The sequence below is a fragment of the Felis catus genome, chromosome C2 (genome assembly GCF_018350175.1).
Source record: "Felis catus isolate Fca126 chromosome C2, F.catus_Fca126_mat1.0, whole genome shotgun sequence".
NCBI classification, from domain to species: domain Eukaryota; kingdom Metazoa; phylum Chordata; class Mammalia; order Carnivora; family Felidae; genus Felis; species Felis catus.
This window is the reverse complement of record NC_058376.1, coordinates 23,643,865-23,666,314: the sequence shown is the minus strand read 5'-3', so window position 1 is coordinate 23,666,314 and position 22,450 is coordinate 23,643,865.

Here is a 22,450-nt window from a genome sequence, read left to right as displayed (position 1 = left end):
AAATACACATTATCTATGCATGTAGCAAATCTGTTCAACCAGAACCCTAGATGTGACATTTAGTCAACTTCCAATTTTCGCCATCACAAATGATGCCACTATACACAGCATTATAAATCGTCATTTCTCACATATCTGAGAATATTGGTAAAATAAATTCCTGGAAGTAAAGTTACTGGGTAAGGTTAAATTCTTATGATTTTTAAGCTGGGCCTGGATCGTCTTAAAAAGCAAATAAGAATAAACTTTATTTTTAAGAATAGAAATGTAATAATTATTATTTACCAATACGTGACTTTTAGCAAGTCACCGATGTAAGACAAATCCAAGCAGGTGCATATCTCATGCCACCTCTCAGTTTTACTCTTGTTTTACCAATTTGCTTCTTTAAAACTGACTTTCGGTGGGACGCCTGGGTGGCTCAGTCGGTTGGGCGTCCAACTTGGCTCAGGTCATGATCCTGAGGTTTGTAGGTTAGAGCCCCACGTCGTGCTCTGTGCTGACTGCTCAGAGCCTGGAGCCTGCTTTGGATTCTGTGTCTCCTCCTCTCTCTGCCCCTCCCATGCTCATACTCTATCTCTCTCTGTCTCACAATAATAAGTAAGTGTTAAAAAGTAATTTAAAAACTGACTCTTGGAATGGATTTTGTAGCTTATTTACACATGTACAAATAACTGAACAGTTGAATATGGCTTAAATTTTTGAAGGAAGTAGAGAGATAGCATCTTTTAGCAAGTAAGAACCTTAAATTAAATAAACAGATTGGGTTTATAGAATTTTTAATATATAACCAAATTAGGGGAAATTTTTTAGAGGTTAAAAAAAAAGAGCAAAAGCAGAATCTTCCTGACATACCTGAATTCCCAAGAGATGCGTTCAGCACTCTGTTGCTCTACAAGGCCATAGAAATCAACTCTCCTATAGTGATGACCTTTATAGCGATTTCCCGCGAAACAAGGAACACTGGCTTTATAAAATTTTGGCAGGTTTCTATTGCTGCTCTTTCAATGATACTGGTTCATATAGTATGTGGGCGAAGCACAGGCAATATTTTTATCTTATTTTTCATTCCTGAGAACATTTATAAGATGTCTAATTATTATTAGCACTTAGTGCCCAGTGTTTTACTAATGAGAAGAATTCCATGTCTTGTTTCATGAGTGTGTTTTGTTTGTTTGCTTAGCAATCTTATTTCTGCTCCAAAGAGTCCATGTCACTTAAAACAAAGGGACTGAATAAATAATCATCACCAGATAGAAGCATTTAGCTATTTATATATTAACCAGTGTCAAAGTTTTAATAGTAAAATAATTTTCTTGCACAATAATGCACTGGTAATAGAGCCTGCTATGGCTTAAATAGCCTTCTTCACAGAGGTTTCTAGAGAACCGAGAAAGATTTTTTTTAAATATACATGTGTTATATATGTTGATCTTTTCATGAAAACAAAAAATTACCATTAAGTTTCTAGATAATTTATGAAACTGTTCTAAAAATATTCTAATGCTGTAAAATATAAAGTACCTGGTGAGTGTTCTTCACTCTAAACTCAGCTTGTCTTCCTACTTATGATGCTGGTGACACAGAGCAGACTCAGGCTCATACCGGATATTTCCCTGCAGATCCACAGACACAGTTCCAGACAGTGAGCAGCTTTCCATACACTTCTCCATGAGCATTTCCTTCATGTTCCTATTTTGGAGGCCAATAGGATTTCCAGTGCTACAGATAATAAGGTCTAATCCAGAATCTCCTTATTCCCATGGTAATGGCTCTGTTTTCCCGCATGAACTCTAAATGAAACTAAGATTAAGACTCTAAAGTAATGTAGGAGGCTAAAGTTTGGCCAAAGTTAGAATGCATTTGTAATGCCTTCAGATGTATCAGTAAGTTGAAATAAATTTCTAGGACCCAAATGGAGACCTTCCTGCCTGGATTGCCATGTCAGCAAATGGAAACTTAACTTTTGTGTCCAAGTGAATGTGCCACTTGACGAGAAACACAGTACACCCAGTCAGCCAGTCTCCAAATACCAAGCCACCTCTGGCCTTCTCACTCCAGACAAAGTTGACTGTGTCCCCAAATAATCAGAAACTTTATCTTTTTTCTCTTCCTTGTTCTTTATTTTTTTGTCTTATAATTGCTTCTTACCTTCTGCCTCATTTTGCAGTTCTTTGAAGGACTGTCTGCTTCATAAAGTATTAAATAAATTTGTTGCATCATCTAAATTATCTTCTTTACCCGTTTTGTAACAGCTTTTGGTGCTAAGGAATGGGATCTGAAGCTTCTTGCTTAATTGCATGCCAGATGGGAGGCATAATCAAGGCAACTGCTGATCTCTTCGAGTTATCTGTTCTTGTCATCACGGAGGGCCATGGCTAAGTCACTCTTGGATTTGAGCTCTGCTCCCTTGTGTGCACCTCTCTGATCCAAACTAACTTCATTAAGTGTGTGTGTGTGTGTGTGTGTGTGTGTGTGTGTGTGTATTTCCCATATTGTATATATAGATAGATAGTTCCCATTAAGGTTCTGGAGTCTCAAAAAGTTTCCAGGGTTTGTTAAAGTTCCCAGAAATGTTCCCGAGATCCCAAAGAGGTTCTGGGGTAGTTATATGGGGAGTCTGCAACAGGTGGCAGCCATCAAGAGATTCACAAACTTGGGGCGCCTGGGTGGCGCAGTCGGTTAAGCGTCCGACTTCAGCCAGGTCACGATCTCGCGGTCCGTGAGTTCGAGCCCCGCGTCAGGCTCTGGGCTGATGGCTCAGAGCCTGGAGCCTGTTTCCGATTCTGTGTCTCCCTCTCTCTCTGACCCTCCCCCGTTCATGCTCTGTCTCTCTCTGTCCCAAAAATAAATAAACGTTGAAAAAAAAAAAAAGAGATTCACAAACTTGAGGTAAGTCCATAGCATAAAGTGCTTGGGGACTTGGGGAAATAAATTAAGACGAGAAATTTGAACTGTTTTTTTACCAAGGATATATCAAAATCTAAGTAGATATAAGTCAGACTATTGAAAGATATTGGAAGGGGAACCTGGGTGGCTCAGTGGGTTGAGCATCTGACTTTGGCTCTGGTCATGATCTCATGGTTTGTGAGTTTGAGCCCTGAGCTGGGCTCGCTGCTGTCAGCTCAGAGCTCACTTCAGATCCTCTGTCCCTTTCTCTCTCTGCCTCTCCCCTGCTTGCACTCTTTCTCTCAAAAATAAATAAGCATTTTTTAAAAAGCTATTAGGGTGTTTGCTGCTATCAAGGAATCTTCTGGTGAAGGGAATAATAATAGATCTGTTGCTAATAGGAATTTCAGAAGCTAAAGATGTGAAATTGGTGGGCATGTTTGGAGAACTTCAGACATTTAGAATGCTCACCACTTAACTCTAAGACTACTGTGCTAGGATAAGTTGGTCACAGAATGAGTTAGATTAACATTAGGTTACCTGCCAACCTCAAGAAAATTTCCATGCAATGAGGCATACTGTAACATGCCTCTTAGGTATTTTTTGAAGAAACTCAAGGCCTAGCTGAAGAAATGGGATCTTTAAGTTTCAAAGAATTGAGCACACTGCCTTTTGGCACACTGCTTATGTTATGTGTAAGAGCTGTGGTCATGGAAGCTATAGATATCTACAAAAATGGAAAAATCTCATTAAGACAATCTAGAATTACAATGGCTATTATTGGGAATGTTTCAATTATACAAACCATTCATTTAAGAAGTGCACTTGAAAGCAAGGGTTCCCAAGTCAACAAACAAAATGGAATACCTATTTTATTTGACATGCAGAAGTCTACATAGGTCTTCAGGATTTCAAAATACCTTAATTGAAATTTTCACTGCAAAAGGCCACTGAAAATTAAAGACCTAAGCGGTACCTAAAATGAAAGACTCCAAGACTGGCATGACTCCTCCTACTTCCAAATATCCTCCTTTACCTGAGCACTCATGGTCTACTAATCCTCCATCTGAATTGTCTTTCCACCCTGAAGAGACCACAAAACCACAAAAAAAGTCCACCAACTTAGTGGACTTACAACTACAATAGCTCCAAAGCCAGAGATCTCAAACACCTAGTCCACTCTCCTCCGTTGTACCCTCCAAAGGGCCATCAGAAAAACACTGGCCCGGAAATTGGGGTTTTATTTGTAATCAACTAGGACAATGGAAAAAAGACTGTCCTTGAACGTTTTATCAAATTCTTCCACACCAACTCGAATGTCCCCATAACTAATAACTGCCTTCAAAGGAGGTCCCCAAAATGGGCCCCTCCCTGGGTTGATGGATTCCAAAAGATTCTCTGGCAAACTGCTACTGCCAGATACTCCCATAAACATCCCAGGGGAAACTAAAATTAAAATGTATGGAAACCTTGCCAAATTTTGGTAGATACTATATTTTGGACCTATAGTCTCTACTTAAACTCACTTGAGCCTACAGATGGAATCCTGGAAAAACTGGGAGAAGCTGGAAAAGGGTGAGCATTCTTAACCAGCGTCAGCTCTCCTGAATCTGTATAGTGGCTGGTTGAGAAAGGAAGGTAAAATTTCACATTGTCCAATCAGTCCCGAATCTTTATCCTTGTGAATTTGGTTTTGGTGTAGTCCTTGGTTATGGACTCTTTCCCTCCCAGCAATAGCTGTTGCCTTCTTGTTTTTCTCATTTTGTATCGAGAATTTGGCTTGACTGTCTGTCTGCCCTGGACATGCAGGTTGTTGCTTCTTGCATATTTAGGCGGCTCAGCCGTCAATTTGTGGGCCCAAAACTATGGCCGGACAGAAATGTGGATTGCATCTCATTTGCAGCTAGATATGGCAGGACAGAAAGGTAGGTTACAGTCCATTTGTAGCTAGGGTCCTACTGCCTGTTGTCAGCTCTCAGGGGAATTGTCTTTCTTTTGGCTCTCTTTGGGAGTGACTCTGGATCTCAGGAGGGGAGAATCTGCTGCTGCACCGTCTTTAAGGGATGCCTTTTGTGCACATGAGATTTTCAGTACTGGCAGGAATGTTTACTCTTTGTCCCAGCTGAAACGTGACAGGACATTTGAAAGTTGTGTTTGTTTGCTTGTTTGTTTTTTGTAGCTCTACAGTCAGAAATTGGACAAATTAGAAGCTGATACTCAGAGCTTGATAGGAACTCTTTTTCAGGCTTTCTTTCCTAAGCTAGAATGAAACTATGTACCCAAAGGGAAAAATAAACATTCCAATCCAAAAATAACTCTAAATCTAGAACACGGGGATCTTTAGATGACTATTTATTTGAACATTTTCTTTCTGAAAAAAAGAAGCAAATTGTAGTTGGTTGATACTCAGGTTGCAACCTAAATCTTTGAGGACCATTTGTCTTACAAATTGAGTCTATGTAAGAACAGAAAATGCCTATCTATCCTTTTTACCAATCCCAAAATACCCCCTATGTATCTCAAAAAACTTGTAAGTATTGTAAAAATTATGGATGTGGCAAAAAAAAATCATTCTTGGAGGAACTTTCATTGTTTTGCTGTGCCTTTGAGATATAACTTTATCTGGTATTCTCTAGGGACTGAGGGCCATCTCTTTGAAATACAGACTTCTGGAAGATAAATATTATCAGAAAGAGAAAAAAAAGGAAACTATTTAAAAATTATAGGCAAATTAAAATTTTCAAAAATGTTTGCCACAAATATTACTGGAGAAAGTTAACTCATTAACTTATTCCATCTGGCAGAAACAGAATTTTTATCCAACTCTTCTTTTATATAAACTAGTAAGTTTTTACATTATCATATCTGTCTCATGGCTAAAATTTCAAAACAGAAGTAATAAGATCTTTATTTGTATCTGTCTGTGTATTTATATATGCCCGTGTATGTATGTTATAGATATGTGGTATTTTTTCGACCTCCAGATGGTATTATCAAAATTAATTTATAACTAGCTTTTTTAAAAAATTAAGTTTATTTATTTATTTGGAGAGAGAGAGAGCACAAGCATGTGAGGGGCAGAGAGGAGATACAGAATCCCAAGCGGGCTCCATACCATCAATGCAGAACCCAATGTGGGGCTCAAACCCACAAACTGTGAAATCATGACCTGAGCTGAGATCAAGAGTCAGATGCTTGCAACTGATTGCACCACTCAGGCACCCCAGTTATAAATAGCTCTTTTTAACTGGCTTTAAAAAAATTAAGCATTTATAAAAATCAAGTATACTCTCAGAAATATAAATACTGATCCAAATGTTTTTCATGTTCACATGATGTAGGATAATCAATAGATAAAAGCTAGTTAAGTTTGTCGGCTAAGTTAAAATAGAATGTCTTTAGAGCTATCAACATTAAATGTAAATCAGATATATAATTGTATTCTACATAGGTTTACTAAAAGTCAAATAAGTTCATGTTATCTCTGTTACGAATTTGTCAACAAAAAAGATAACTTAAAATGATTAGCTACTTAATTTCTCATGAAATTTTCATGAGTAATCTAAACATAATTATTAAGAACAAGTAAATTAAGTAGATGCAAGCAAGACCAAAATTTATAAATGATTTTTTTTCAGTAATGGTTATGCTTAATTGTATGCCTACTTAAAATAGCCTTGAAAAAATTTTTTGATAACCTAATACTTTAAAGTTAACAATGCGATAAGTTAAATGGTGGACACTCATTAAATATAAATCAGTTTGAAATATGATAAAATACTGATACATTAATTATGAACATAGGCTTGTCCACTTTTGACTTACTTTTACAGAGGAACTAAAGACATTTGAGTGTATTAGTAAATATGTTTTGTCTGCATTGAAAAATATACTAGCAGGAAGAATATATTTCTAGAAATTATAAAATGTATTTATAAGTTTGTCAATCCACAGAATGCTGGTGTAACAGAAAGTGCACAAATTCCTTACTTATTAGTTTTAACTAGGAATTAAGGATTCTAAGGGTTAAGAATTCTAACTAATGTATGTAATTAACGCTACTAGGAGTAATAAGGAAAATATGTTCATTCAAGAAAAGTAGATATTTTGGGGAACATTGTCAAATAAGTAATGATATTTAACCTTCTCAGGTTGTATTTATATGTGTTCATCTAATTAAGTGTTCCAAAAATTTTACAAAATTCTTAAAAATCTGATATGTTTTTATACAATTCTAGTTATCTTAAAATGTGTGTCACAATAATAAGAAATTTCCTTGTCAATCCCATTATAATAAACTTTCATCTTTAACAATGGGCATTTTTAAGCATTTCATAACTTATAGGCAGTAATTATTTTACTCTGATGCTTTTGCAAAAGTGAGATTCATTGAAAGGAAATTACCAGTCCTTTTTCCCAATTACACTACCGCAAAGTTATAAGAGGTCAAACCTTGGGTGCCTATTTCACAACTGAAGAAGGCTCCACCTGACATATGGTCATCTGCATAAATGCCAGAGACCTCAAAATCAAATTGACTAGGAAGAGAAGTAGTTAACACTGATATAGATTGCTTTCTCCCAAAACATCAGATCAAGAATATTTCTATTTCTGCTTCTTTTTCTGACCATTCTTTTCCAAATCCTTACATATGAAGGTTTGTTGTTGTTGTTGTTGTTGTTGTTGTTGTTGTTGTTTTTAATTTGTCCACATTTTGTCTTGTCCTGGTCTGGGAAGATAATGCCATTGTTCCCTTATCTCAGGCCATTGCATTGGGGGGATAATCCAGCCTTCAACTAACTGGATTTTCTGTGATGCTTTTGAACCTGAATTCTTCCTGCCTATCACAAACTTCTCCCTGATTTTGAATGTATCAGTTTCCCTAGGACAGCTCACTGGATAAACACTTTTGGGGAATTGGAAACACAATTACATGAAACACATAAATAGCACAAAATGCCTTAAAGAAGTGTCCTGTTCTTCAAGATAATTTCTTGACTTGATTCTAGTTGGTTTGGATGGTTACCTTGGCTTCGGAGGGCTCTCCAAACCAGAGGTATTGTTTTCTCACAAATAAATTATTATTGTCTCCCTAATATGCTATATTCTGTCTGAAATGCATTGGGCAGCCATTGACCAGGATAGATGGTTTCTCTCTGACTAGAGCAACAAAAGAAAACAGAAAAATGTAACTAGCTCCAACAATAGGAGCCTGCCATCTTCTCTTGAGAATAGTACACTGAGACTCAAAGAAGCAATGATAACCGAGAATCAAGCTAGAACTGCTACTTTAGATCAAACCTCTTGAGTGTTTAAGAGAATGATCAAAATGAAGGGACTGCTGAAATAAATTTCTAGGCCCAAGATGGAGCCACTCCTGCCTGGAGTACCACATCAGCAAATCAAAACAGATGACTTTTATGTTCTTGTAAATGCTCTACTTGAACAGAAATGTAGTTTATCCAGTTAGCCAATCCTCAGATTGGCTGGAATTCCTCACCTCTAACAAGGTTGACTGTGTAACCCCAGCTATTCAGATATCTGAATTTTTTCTCTTGATTGATTCTTTATCCTATAAAAGCTTCCTTCCTTCTGCCTCATTTTGGAGTTCTGTGAGACTGTCCATTTCATGAAGTGTTATATAAATTGTGTTTGTATCACCTAAGTTGTCTTCTTTACTCATTTTTTTAAGAAGTAGAAGCCTTGTAACATCAGTCAACATTAGATGTTACTAGTAAGAATCTGTAGAGGATGGGAAGAATTACAATCATATGTAAGCTATTATCAAAGCCATATTTTAAAGCTCCAATTTCTAAAACAGTTTCCTTATAGGGGCACCTGGGTAACTTAGTGGGGCACCTGGGTGGCTGAATCGATTAAATGTTCAACTTCAGCTCAGGTCATGATCTTGCGACTCATGAGTTCAAGCCCCAAATCAGGCTCTGTGCTGACAGCTCAGAGCCTGGATCCTGCTTCCGATTCTGTGTCTCCCTCTCTCTCTGTCCCTCCCCAGCTTGCTCAAAAAATAAATAAAAACAATAAAAAATTTTTTTAAATAGTCCCCCTATAAATCTGTTTATTTTACTTTTTGTCTGTTTTCAACCAACAAAAATTTTACCTCATTTAACTAAATTATCAGCAATACACACATGTGCACACTTAATGTAGGACCAATGTTGATTGCCCATGTTAAATCATTTAATATTAGGTAATTTCCTTTTAAACCATTTTGACCTAGTGAGGCAGGTTTTTTTTATTTTCATGAGAATTTATTGTTTGTGAGAATTGATTGTGAGAGCAACAGTTTAATAGAAGTTGGTCCTTTCTACTGTCATTTTGTTTCTATTGTAAGGAAAATTATATAATAAAATGAAAGCATATCAAAGAAAGAAGAGGAAAAGAGGAACAGAAAGAAAGCAGGGAAGAGGAAGAAAGATGGAAGAATATAATGTGAGAAATAGACAAAAAATTTGAGATATGGGAAAACTTCCACAACCTCAGAAAGTAGGGAACAACTTTTTAGGGGGCAGAGGAATTGCATGATTAAAAGAAAAGCCTAATGTTGGGCGCCTGGGTGGCGCAGTCGGTTAAGCGTCCGACTTCAGCCAGGTCACGATCTCGCGGTCTGTGAGTTCGAGCCCCGCGTCAGGCTCTGGGCTGATGGCTCGGAGCCTGGAGCCTGTTTCCGATTCTGTGACTCCCTCTCTCTCTGCCCCTCCCCCGTTCATGCTCTGTCTCTCTCTGTCCCAAAAATAAATAAACATTAAAAAAAAAAAAATTTAAAAAAAAAAAAAGAAAAAAAAGAAAAGCCTAATGTAAAAGAAGAATTAGACTACATTTACCTAACTAACTAACTAGCTAAATAAATAAATAAATAAATAAATAAATAAATAAATAACAAAAAACAAAAAAAAAAACCCACAAATTTTCCAAAAGAGACAATCAATTTATGTGGAAAAAAAGAAAAATATGTTGGGTTTATCCTCTGTCATTTGAAATGTTGAAGGGTAAAAGGGAAATTGCTGTATTGCTTTGAGAGCAAAAGTTTATGGTGTAAGAATTCAAAACACAAACGCTCTGTTATTCATGTGTGGAGGTAATCAAAAGACACTCCTTAGATATGCAAAATCTCAAACTGTGTCATCCATCCAAATAAACTTCATGAAAAAAACATTCCTTCCTTCATATTCCAGTCAGTTGAATTTTTTTTAAATTAAGACATAGTATCAAAGGGCTGTCAGGGAACATTGAAAGGTGTTTTATATGTGTGTGTGTGTATATGTTGTGTGTATGTGTGTGTGTATACATATATATATGCCATATAAAGAATTTTATATATGTTTACAAATGGAACTCCAAAATATAAGATGGCAACAAAACCTTGAAGCCAACAAACTGGGAAAAATATAAAATACCTGTCGTTATGAATTTAACATAAAGGATAGGCAATTTGCTTTCATTTTATATGTAAATAACTAAATAGCCACAGATTTAAGTACACATTTTGGTTTTTTTATTTATAAAAATAACATATGGTCAGACAACAATTCAAATACAAGGTTGTATGAAGACATTTTTTTTTTTGCTTGCTTTTTTGTTTGCTTGCTTTTACTTTTTTTGGTAGTTTTAATTTTAATTCCATTATAGTTAAAATACAGTATAATATTAGTTTCAGATGTACAATACAGTGAATCACCAGCTCCATTTATTACTCAGTGCTCATCAAGATAAGGGTACTCTTAATCTTTTTCATATATTTCACCCATCCCCATATCTACCTCCTCTCTGGTAACCATCTGTTTGTTATCTACAGTTAAGATTCTGTTTTTTGGTTTGTCTCTGTCTCTGTTTTTGGCTTTTTTTTTTTACCCCTTTGTTCATTGTTTTATTTCTAAATTCCACATGTGTGAAATCATGTAGTATTTGTCTTTCTCTGACTGGCTTATTTCAGTTAGCATTATACTTTCTAGATCCATTAATCTGTCTTCCACACACATGTAATTTCACACTCAAAATATATCAATGTGTATCTTTCCTTATATTTCTTCTCATAAATATGTCCTAAATGATTAAAAATGGAAATTTCATGAAAACTCTATTTGCAGCTTATGTTAAAATAAAATAGCAAAAGAAATATTTTACCAACATTAATATCGTAAGTATTTCATCACAAAGAAGTAATGTCCAGGAATTACTCCTAGGTAAAGTGTTATTGGAACAAATTTGAAGAATTAAATATGATAGACTGATATTTTCTTTTCATGAGAAAGAAAGATATGCTAAGAGAAATTAAAAAATACTGTAAATGAAATAAAAAATACGACTTATCTAAATTTGTGGGGTGTAGCAAAGACGTGCTTAGAGAGAAATTCATAGAATTGAAGGATTATTTTAGAAAAAATTCAAAATTCAATAATCTAAGCTTCTAACATGAAAAATAGAGAAAGAAGAGTAATTTAAGCTTAAACAAAAAATACAACAGAAGTCAATGAAATTGAAAAAAGGAAAACCAAGGCTGATTTTTTGAAAAGATTTTTAAAAAACTAATAAAACTAGGTTTGCCTGGGTGGCTCACTCAGTTAAGCATCCAACTCGTGATATCAAGCCCTACATCAAGCCTTGTGTCAGGTTCCATGCTGAGCATGAAGACTGCTTAAGATTCTCTCTCTCCCTCTCCCTCTGCCCCTCCCCTTGTGCTCAAGGGTGTGCATGTATGTGCTCTCTCTCTCAAAACAAACAAACAAACACCGATTAAAGCCAGGTTAGCCAAAACAAGAAGAAAGATATGTCCTGATGTAGTGTTATCAGTCATAATTCTAGCTATCATCTTAAAATGTTGTATGCAACAGAAATAGCCAAATACCCTTGTCCAGTTTCCAAAAAATGAGTGTTTTTTGCCCACTGACTCCTACCTAGTGCAATAAGAAAAGAAAATGAAGTAGAAAACATACACATTTGAATCAATTCTGCAAATTTAACTCTTTTAGATACCACATGTAAGTGGAATCATGCAGTATTTGTCTTTCTGTGACTACTTGATTTACTTTAGCATCATGTCCTCAAAGTTCATCCATGTTACAGCATATGTCAGCATTTTCTGAAACAGTATTCTATATGTGTATATACTCCATTTTCTTTATCTAAAACAATCATATATATATATATATATATATATATATATATATATATATGTTAAAGTATTAAAAGTTAAGATAAAGGAAATTATTTTTTAAAAATAGAAATGTAGGAGTGCCTGGGTGGCTCATTCATTTAAGCATCCGACTTCAGCTCAGGTCACGATCTCATGGTTCGTGGATTCGAGCCCTGTATCTGGTTCTGTGCTGACAGCTCAGAGCCTGGAGCCTGCTTCAGATTCTGTGTCTCCCTCTCTCACTGCCCCTCCCCCATCATCTCTCTCTCTCTCTCTCTCTCTCTCTCTTTCTCAAAAATAAATAAAACATTAAAAAATTAGAAAGAAAAGAAAGAAAGAAGGAAAGAAAGAAAGAAGGAAAGAAAGAAAGAAAGAAAGAAAGAAAGAAAGAAAGAAAGAAAGAAAGAAGGAAAGAAAGAAAGAAAAGAAAGAAAAGAAAGGAAGGAAGAAGAAAGAAAAAAATGTAAAATACTTAAAATTTGGGCAAACACCCATAGATTGAAGAAAAATAATTTATTTTGATAAAAAATTACTTTGAAGAAAGTTTCCAGCCCCAGATGCTTTTATGAAGGGACTCAATTCAAACATGTATAGAATATGTATAGGCTAGAAATTGTTCCAGAGCAAAAATCAACAGACTATTGAACCACTGATCAGACTGTTGAACCATTGTTTTTTATGATGGTACTATAGTATTTGTGTGCTACAATGGCTTGCAGATTTTCTTCCCATCAGATATATGTACCATGCATAATCCTTTAGACTATGATGTAATGAATCATACTCTCATGATTAGATTATGTTGTGTGGCATAGTGGACATTGCTAAAGGAAAATATCCAGGTGTGACTAACCAAATCACAAGACCTCTTTACAGCAAAAAGATTACTCTGATTGATATTAGAGAAGTCAGATATTTGAATTATGAGAAAGATCTGGCAGCTGAAGATGGCAGAGTTGCACATGGTAATGAATTCATGTGGCCTCTAGAAGCTAAGAGAAGCCACCAGCTGATAGCCTAGAAATAGGGACTTTGGTTTTACAACAGCAAGAAAATGAATTCAGCCAATGCAAAGAATGAACTTGTCAGAGAAAATTTCCCCAGAACCTCCAAATGAGAACTGAGTTCAGGGGCACCTGGGTGGTTTGGTCGGTTAAACATCTGATTTCTCAGTTTGAGCTCAGGCCGTGATCTCATGGTTGGTGGATTTGAGCCCTGCATTGGGCTCTGTGCTGACAGCTTGGAAGCTGGAGCCTGCTTCTGTGTCTCCCTCTCTCTCTGCCCCTCCCCCACTTGCTCTCTGTCTCTCTCTGTCTCAAAAATAAATTAACTTAAAAAAAAAAAGAACTGAGTTAAGCTGATATCTTAATTTCAACCTTTTGGTACCCTGAATAGAGACAGCTATGCTATGCAAGGCTCTAACCTCTGAAACTGAGTTTCAGACCTGTGAGTGTTCCTATAATCACTAAATTTGTTGTAATTTGGTACATTGTGTTAGGAAGCTAATTATTAAAATCAATATACTCCTTTTTTGTTTATAAATAAATCCACCTTCATAAAGGATATATATGCAGCTTTGTTATTTAAAGGCTATAAGTGACAAAATTATTAAGACTAAAGGTTTTAAACAGAATAATTAATGAGCTTTAAATAATTAACACTGCTATAAAACACAGGTTATTTGCAAACATTGCCCCTATAGCCATATTATAAATATCAACAAATGTCACAGGACATGTCAAGGGCCAAGTCCTTTGGTCCCAGTGCAGTTAAGTTAGAATACAATAAATGATAATAAATAAAATCTCCACACAAAGGAAAATTGAAAAAATATATAAATAATTCTTGGGGATAAAAAATGAAATATTAGGAGGCATTTCAACATGTGGAAGTTTAGGTAAGGCACAGTATTCAGAAATTGATGGGGTTGTCACAAAAGACCCTGAATAGCTAAAGAAATCTTGAGAAGAACAAAGCTCCAGGTATCACAATTCCACATTTCAAGATATACTACAGAGTATATACAAAGTAGGCAAGAATATACAAGAAGAAAGATAGTCTTCAATAAGTGTTGCTGGGAAAACTAGACAGATACATGCAAAATAATTAAACTGGACCACTTTCTAACACCATATGCAAAAATAAACTCAAAATGGATTAAAGATCTAAATGGGAAATTTGAAACCTTAAAAATCCTAGAGGAGAACACAAGCAGTAATTTGACATCAGTCATAGCAACATTTTTCTAGATATGTCTCCTAAGGCAAAAGAAAGAGCAAAAATAAACAATTGGGATTATATCAAGCTAAAAAGCTTGTGCACAGTGAAGGAAACTATCAACAAAACAAAAAGGCAACCTACTGAATGGGAGATGTTTGCAAATGATATATCTGATAAGGGATTAATATCCAAAATATATAAAGAACTTACACAAATCGACCTCAAAAAACAAACAATTGAAAAATGGACAGAGGACCTAAATAGACATTTTCCCAAAGATATACAGAAGCCAACAGACACATGAAAAGATGCTGGCTTCACTAATCATCAGGAAAATGCAAATCAGAACCTCAGTGGGATTTCAGCTTATATTTTTCAGAATAGCTAAAATAAAACAGACAAGAAATAACAAGTGTTGGCGAGGATGTGGAGAAAAAGGAACTCTTGTGCACCGTTGGGGGAGTGTCAGTTGGTGCAACCTCTGTGGAAAACAATATGGAGGTTTCTCAAAAAATTAAAAATAGAAATACCATGTGATCCAATAATTTCCACTAGTAGGTATTTATTCAAAGAAAACAAAGACACTAATTCAAAAAGATATATTCACCCCTATCTTTGTTGCAGCATTATTTACAATAGCCCAGATATAGAAGCAATCCAAGTATCCACTGATAGATGAATGGATAAAGATACACACATACACACACAACATAAAAAAGGATGAGATCTTGCCATTTGCAGCAACATGAATGTACCTAGAGTACTTATTATGTTAAGTGAAATAAGTCAGACTGAGAAAGGCGAATACCATATTATTTCACTCATATGAGGAATATAAAAAATAAAACAAATGAATAAACAAACAAAAAGCAGAATCAGACCTGTAAATACAGATAACCAACTGATAGTTGACAGAGGGAAGACGTGGGGGGATGGGAGAAGTGGATGAAGGAGAGTGGGAGATACAGGCTTCCCATTTTGGAATGAATAAGTCACAGGAATAAAAGATACAGCATAGGGTATATAGCCAATGATATTGTAATAACTTGTATGGTGACATATGGTTAGCTACACTTGTGATGAGCATAGCATAACCTATAGAGATGTTGAATCACTGTCTTGTACACCTGATGCTAATGTAATCATATGTGTTAGCTCCACTCAAATAAAAAGAAAGAAAGAAAAACAAAGAAATTTATGGGGTTGTATGTGGAAATGAGGTAGGAAGAAATTTTCAATGTCATGGGACCCAAGCGAATGAGTATGACCACTGGTATTCAATCTTAGAAGTAATATTTCATTGTGTAATGCCATCAACATCCTTATCTACTTTTTTGCCACCCAAGTATTAATTTACATTAATTTAGTAAACTAAATTACTTTAGTTCAAATAGTTCCATGCTCACCTCATTTTCTTTCTTTCTTTTTTTTTTTTTTTAGAAATTTATGGTAAATGGGAACTCTAGAGCCCTCAGTTATAAATTGCTCTTTCTGGCTTATGCACTGACATTTAAATACATTATGTATAAGATATATGATCTATTCTCTCTGAAGCATTATTGCTCCTAAGAATCCTTATGATCAATTCACAAATGTTATTTGGATGCAGGAAAATATATTATAATTCTAAGCAACATCAGGTATTTACCCAAAGTCCTTTAATATTACATTCCAATTTCTAACTTGTTGGATTTCATATCCTTTTGATCAAGAATTAACCTGTTACCATCAGGAACATTTCTTCAAGCTCAAATTCCATTTATGCCCAGAACTTTGTTTACAGCTTTTGTTTCTTTTGGGTCAGAACATGGCCTTTTGATATTATGGGAAATTTAATTTTCATTATAAAATACCTACATGATTCCACTTATTTTTATTTTTTAAGTTTTGTTGCCTATATCTTTTTATCTGCTAATCTTTCAAATCTTTAGTTCATTTGTTTTTGATTCCAAGGAAAACAACTAGTAGGTGACAGTTTTAAAAGGTGTCCTCTTGACCATTGAGAGCTTAATAATAAGTGCCTATTTTTATGTTTACCCTATTAAAAGTGCTTTTATGCCCTTGAAATGGTTTCTAAAACTTGTTCCTAAATCATTCTTAGAATAACAGTTCTTGACAATTCATTAAAATGTGTCTTATATACCTCATATCAGCAAGTTTCCCAAGCAGCCTCTGACCCTGAAAGCCAGATCAGTTGCTTTATACACCACCCAAAGTGGCCCAATAAATGGGCAAAAGAATATGGAGGGCTCTAGGTTAATTCCTATAACTCCACTTTTCTCTCTACTTCTGTATTTTCTACTTGAGCTGGTTCTCTTTTCCTGGACTTAGACTCTCAGCATTTTTCTCTGATCTCTATTTGATTTCAGCCCCCTAATATTCATTCTCTTCATCTTGAATCTCAGCAACTCTGCATATTTTTTAATTTTGATAAGTACATTCAGTAATCTATTTTCCAACCATCTATAAAGTATTAAGAATTATAAAAAAGCACAATCTCTGGGCACCTGGGTGGCTCAGTCCATTAAGCATCCAACTCTTGATCTTAGCCCAAGTCTTGATCTCAGGGTCCTGAGTTCAAGCCCCTTCTAGGGCTCCATGCTGGACATGAAGCCCACTTTTTAAAAAAAGAAGAAGGAGAAGGAGAAAAAAAGAAGAAGAAGAAGAAGAAGAAGAAGAAGAAGAAGAAGAAGAAGAAGAAGAATTATTACTTCAGTCTTGTTATGTTTTGCTAAGAAAAGACCTTGTATATCCACCCACACACAGACAGACAGACAGACAGACACACACACACACACACACACACACACACACACACACACACTTCCTGAAGTGATAGAAAAAGGAACCAAAAAATTAAATGAAAATAATAGGTATTTTCTAAGTAGTGTTGCTGGCCAGAAGTTCTATGCCACAGAGATGTGTACTTTGTGATATCCAGATATAACTCAGGTTTTGGTTCAGTATCTTGTTTTCATTTCTTGGAAATATTTTTGCTCCGTATTAGAAAAACTTTGAGTTAAAATTAATGATCCTAGCTAGGTGATTGGTGGATATTTGCTAAACTTACTTTCAGAGCATTTTATTAACTTAGATTGACATAATTGGGCAGGAATAATCTAGAAAGAATTTACTTGCACAATTTTAATTCTAGAAATACTGAGCTTATCAGTGAAACTGAGAAAGCAGAGTGATATGATGTACATAGTTCTTACAATCAACTGAGTCTAACTTGTTGGATCTCACTATTTTCAAAACAAGTTTTCAACAATTATTCTCCTTGTGGTTAATTATCCCTAATTCCTTGTATTCATCATGAAAGGAAGATAATTTTCCTGGGGTTGAAAATATTAACACATTACTCCTTATAGGAACTATGGCTCATATATTTTGAAATATTTTTTTATGAAACACTATGGTAAAAAATTCTTCTGAAAGTCAGTGCCTGACTAGAATTCCAGATATTTTCAAGAATAAGAAATTCATGGCTTACCTTAACCAAATTAAGTTCCAACTGTAGACAAAATAGCCTGGTTATACAAAGCCAGTTGACAAAGACCACTGAAGTATGCCCTCTTAAGAATAAAAGGGTTCCAGGGCACCTGGGAGGCTCAGTCGGTTGAGTGTCCAACTCTTTATTTCAGTGCACGTCATAATCCCAGGATCATGGGATCAAGCCCCACATCAGGCTCTGCACTGAGTGTGAAACCTGCTTAAGATTCTCTCTCTCTCCCTCTGTTCCTCTTCCTGACTCATGCATTCTCTCTCTCTCTCTCTCTCTCTCTCTCATAAAATTTTAAAAAAAGAATAAAAATTTCCAATAAGATATTTTTGAGCCATGTCACAGTAAACTAAATAAAACAGAATCATACCATAAACATAAGTCTTTCTGTTTTCTAGGTCACATGTTTGTCAACTATGCTTCCCAATTTTTCTTCATTTGTTCATCTAATCAGGACCATTCTTCATTTATTGATTAGGCAACAGGTAAAAACACCTATAAATATAATTTTCCTATATTTCTCTTCTTGAAGTCTCAATCCTTCACTCTGATCCTCTGAAACTTAGTCATTATTAATTGCATCTTGGGATTTTGACATTCCTTCATAACAAAGAGTTGAATCCTCATTCCAAAAAAATATGACCAAAGCCAGTCCAACACCCACATTATCAATTTTCAGAATACATAGACTCTTACTTCTAATCACAAAAGGAAAAGCTTATTTTTCAAATTCAGTGCTTATTTTGGAACATGCAACACACTAGGAGATGTTTTCCCTGGAATATTTCAGGATGATTTCATCAAATATCTTAACCTTTTAGCCCTCTTGTCATTATATGTTTATAAATCAGCTAAATTTTAGAAACCACATATGCTAATCATTATAGTTTCAGGCTTTTAGCCAAAAAACTGAATAACAATAGAGAGACAGTTATAGACACTAAGCAAAAAATATTCAATAAGGCCATTTTTTTTCTGAAACTATTTCTAATGAGAAACTATTTCTGATGAGACCAACATATACATATACATTTTCACACACATATATATGCAGATATACACTTAAGTATACACACACATATAAAATGAATATGCAAATAAACTCTTCAAATACGGTGGAAATATCTTACCACAGACTAATTTTTAGTGATCATTTCATGAGTCAAATAGGATTCACACTGCTATTTCCACAACTGAATGGAGAAATTAGAAGTAGAATAGGTTTAAGGGAACATTCACAGTAATCAAGGCAACAAAATTATTTTTTCTTTTTTTAATTTTCTTTTTTATTTTTTAAAATTTACATCCAAATTAGTTAGCATAGAGTGCAACAATGATTTCAGGAGTAGATTCCTTAGTGCCTCTTACCCATTTAGCCCATCCCCCCTCCCACAACCCCTCCCATACACCTCAGTTTGTTCTCCATATTTATGAGTCTCTTCTGTTTTGTCCCCCTCCCTGTTTTTATATTATTTTTGTTTCCCTTCCCTTCTGTTCATCTGTTTTGTCTCTTAAAGTCCTCGTATGACTGAAGTCATATGATTTTTGTGTTTCTCTGAGTGACTAATTTTACTTAGCACAATACCCTCCAGTTCCATCCACGTAGTTGCAAATGGCAAGATTTCATTCTTTTTGATAGCCGAATAATACTCCATTGTGTGTGTGTGTGTGTGTGTGTGTGTGTGTGTATATATATATATATATATATATATATATATATATATATATACCACATCTTCTTTATCCATTCATCCATCGATGGACATTTGGGCTCTTTCCATACTTTGGCTATTGTTGATAGTGCTGCTATAAACATGGAGGTGCATGTGTCCCTTTGAAACAGCACACCTGTATCCTGTGGATAAATGCCTAGTAGTGCAGTTGCTCGGTCATAAAGTAGTTCTATTTTTAGTTTTTTGAGGAACCTCCATACTGTTTTTCAGAGTGGCTGCACCAGCTTGCATTCCCACCAACAATGCCAAAGAGATCCTTTTTCTCCACATCCTCACCAACATCTGTTGTTGCCTGAGTTGATGTTAGCCATTCTGACAGGTGTAAGGTGGTATCTCATGGTGGTTTTGATTTGTATTTCCCTGATGATGAGTGATGTTGAGCATTTTTTCATGTGTCGGTTGGCCATCTGGATGTCTTCCTTAGAGAAGTGTCTATTCATGTCTTTTGCCCATTTCGTCACTGGATTATTTGTTTTCTGGGTGTTGAGTTTGATAAGTTTTTTATAGATTTTGGATACTAACCCTTTATCTGATATGTCGTTTGCAAATATCTTCTCCCATTCTGTTGGTTGCCTTTTAGTTTTGCTGATGGTTTCCTTCGCTGTACAGAAGTTTTTTATGTTGATGAGGTCCCAGTAGTTCATTTTTGCTTTTGTTTCCCTTGCCTCCGGAGACGTGTTGAGTGAGAAGTTGCTGTGGGCAAGATCAAAGAGGTTTTTGCTTGCTTTCTCCTCGAGGATTTTGATGGCTTCCTGTCTTACATTTAGGTCTTTCATCCATTTTGAATTTATATTTGTGTGTAGTGTAAGAAAGTGGTCCAGGTTCATTCTTCTGCAAGGCAACAAGATTATTGATTAAAAATAATCATTTTCTCTTCTATCCTGTCCAAGTTATGTCAGACATTTTACACTTAAGCATATTTTACTGCCAAACATAAGTGTACCCATTTTAATCCATACACACAAAAATAAATATAAATTTTGGGGGAGAAGAATGGTAATATAAAACAAGGACTATTTATTTCCCAAATATATATTCTTTGTTTTTTAAGTTTATTTATTTTTGAGAGAGAGAGAGAGAGGGCGTGTATGTGTGCGAGCCAGGGAAAGGCAGAGAGAGAAGGAGACAGAGGATTCCGGGAAGGCTTCACACTGACAACAGAGATCCTGATGTGGGGCTTGAGCTCACAAACCATGAAATCATGACCTGAGGCAAAGTCAGATGCCAAACTGACTGAGCCACCCAAGTGCCCCTCAAATTAACATTCTAAGTTCTAGAATTTGAGAGTTGTTTACTAAAACTGTTCGTTTCATCAAGTATGGCTTTAAACAAAAGCCAAGAGAATGTTGATAACCTGCAATCAGCATTGACTACCATATTTATTTTTGATAATCAAAGATAGAACCGTTTGTTTTGCTCCTTAAAATATGTCAAGAAGAAAAAAAAGTACCTTAAATAAAACTCATATTTCCAAATCCATAAATCCATAAGCATTTTAATGTTTAATCTTGTTTTGAAGTTTAACATACCAATGGAAAAGTATACAAATCATAAATTTTTAGGTCAGTTTTCTTTAATAAAACAAACTCACCTATATACCTAGAACCTACATCAGGAAACATTATCAGCAATCTAGAAGGGTTCTCAAGCTTCTTCCAAATCACTACAGCCAGGGAAAAGTACTTATTAACCTGTCGTCCAAAATTCTGAATATTGCTGTTGGTACAGCATATACATGTACATTCATATATATGTACTTTGGTAAACATACTTACTCTTTTCTTTGAGGTACGTACTTGGAAGTGAAATTCCTGAGTCTTACAATATCACTTTGAAGAACTTGTTAAACTGTTTCCTAAAGTTGTTTTCATGAATTTTACTCTCCCATCAACAGTACATGAAAGTTCCAGCAGATCTGTATCCTCATTAACTTTTAGTATTTTCTGTCGTTCCCATATTAGTCATTCTGCGAGGTGGCTAATGAATTTGGCCATCTTTTAATGTGTATTGATCACCTTGGCATCCTCTTTTTAAAATGGCTAATTAAGTCTTTTCTCTATTTTTCTAATGAATTGCTTTTATTTCTCAATGACTGTAGGAGTTTTTTAATAGTCTTTTATAGTTTTGTGGCTTACATAAGTAGTAGGTATTGTAAAACTCTTTCCCACTTGGTGGCTTACCTTTTGCTCAATGATCTCTTTTAATCATAAATTCTTAATTTTAGTCATAAATTCATAAATAATCATAAATTCTTAATTTTAATGAAATCTAATACATCTTGTTGTACATTTATGGACAACAGTTTCTGTCTAGTTTTAAAAATTATTGCCTTGCCTATACCAAAGCCAGAAAAATATCCTCATATTTTTCTCTGAAAGCTTGCTTTATTTACCTTTGACCTTTAGATCAATAATCCACTTGGACCTGATATTTGTATATATGAGTTAGAATACAAGTTTTATTTTTCACATATAGCTATCCAGTTGACCCCTCATGTCTACCACCCTTTCTCCACTGCTCTGCAGGGTCATTTTTGCCGTGTATCAGTTTGTAACATAGGTATGGGTCTATGTCTGGACCATATCCTGCGTCATTAGCCTACTGATGTATGTGCTAATACCACACTCTCTTAATTCCTCAGCTTTTTAAACCTCAATGTGCTAGGTTCTGACCTCAAGTTTCTTTCTTTCTTTCTTTCTTTCTTTCTTTCTTTCTTTCTTTCTTTCTTTCTTTGTCTTATATTAATTATTCTTGGCCATTTATATTTCCATATGAATTTTACAATCATGTTATCAATTTCCACAGCTACCTAATGGGGTTGTATTTAGGATTTCATTGAAAATCTAAATCATGGGGCTCCTGGGTGGCTCAGTTGGTCAAGCATCCAAATTTGGCTCAGGTCATGATCTCACCATTCGTGAGTTCGAGCCCAGCATGGGGCTCTGCGCTGACAGC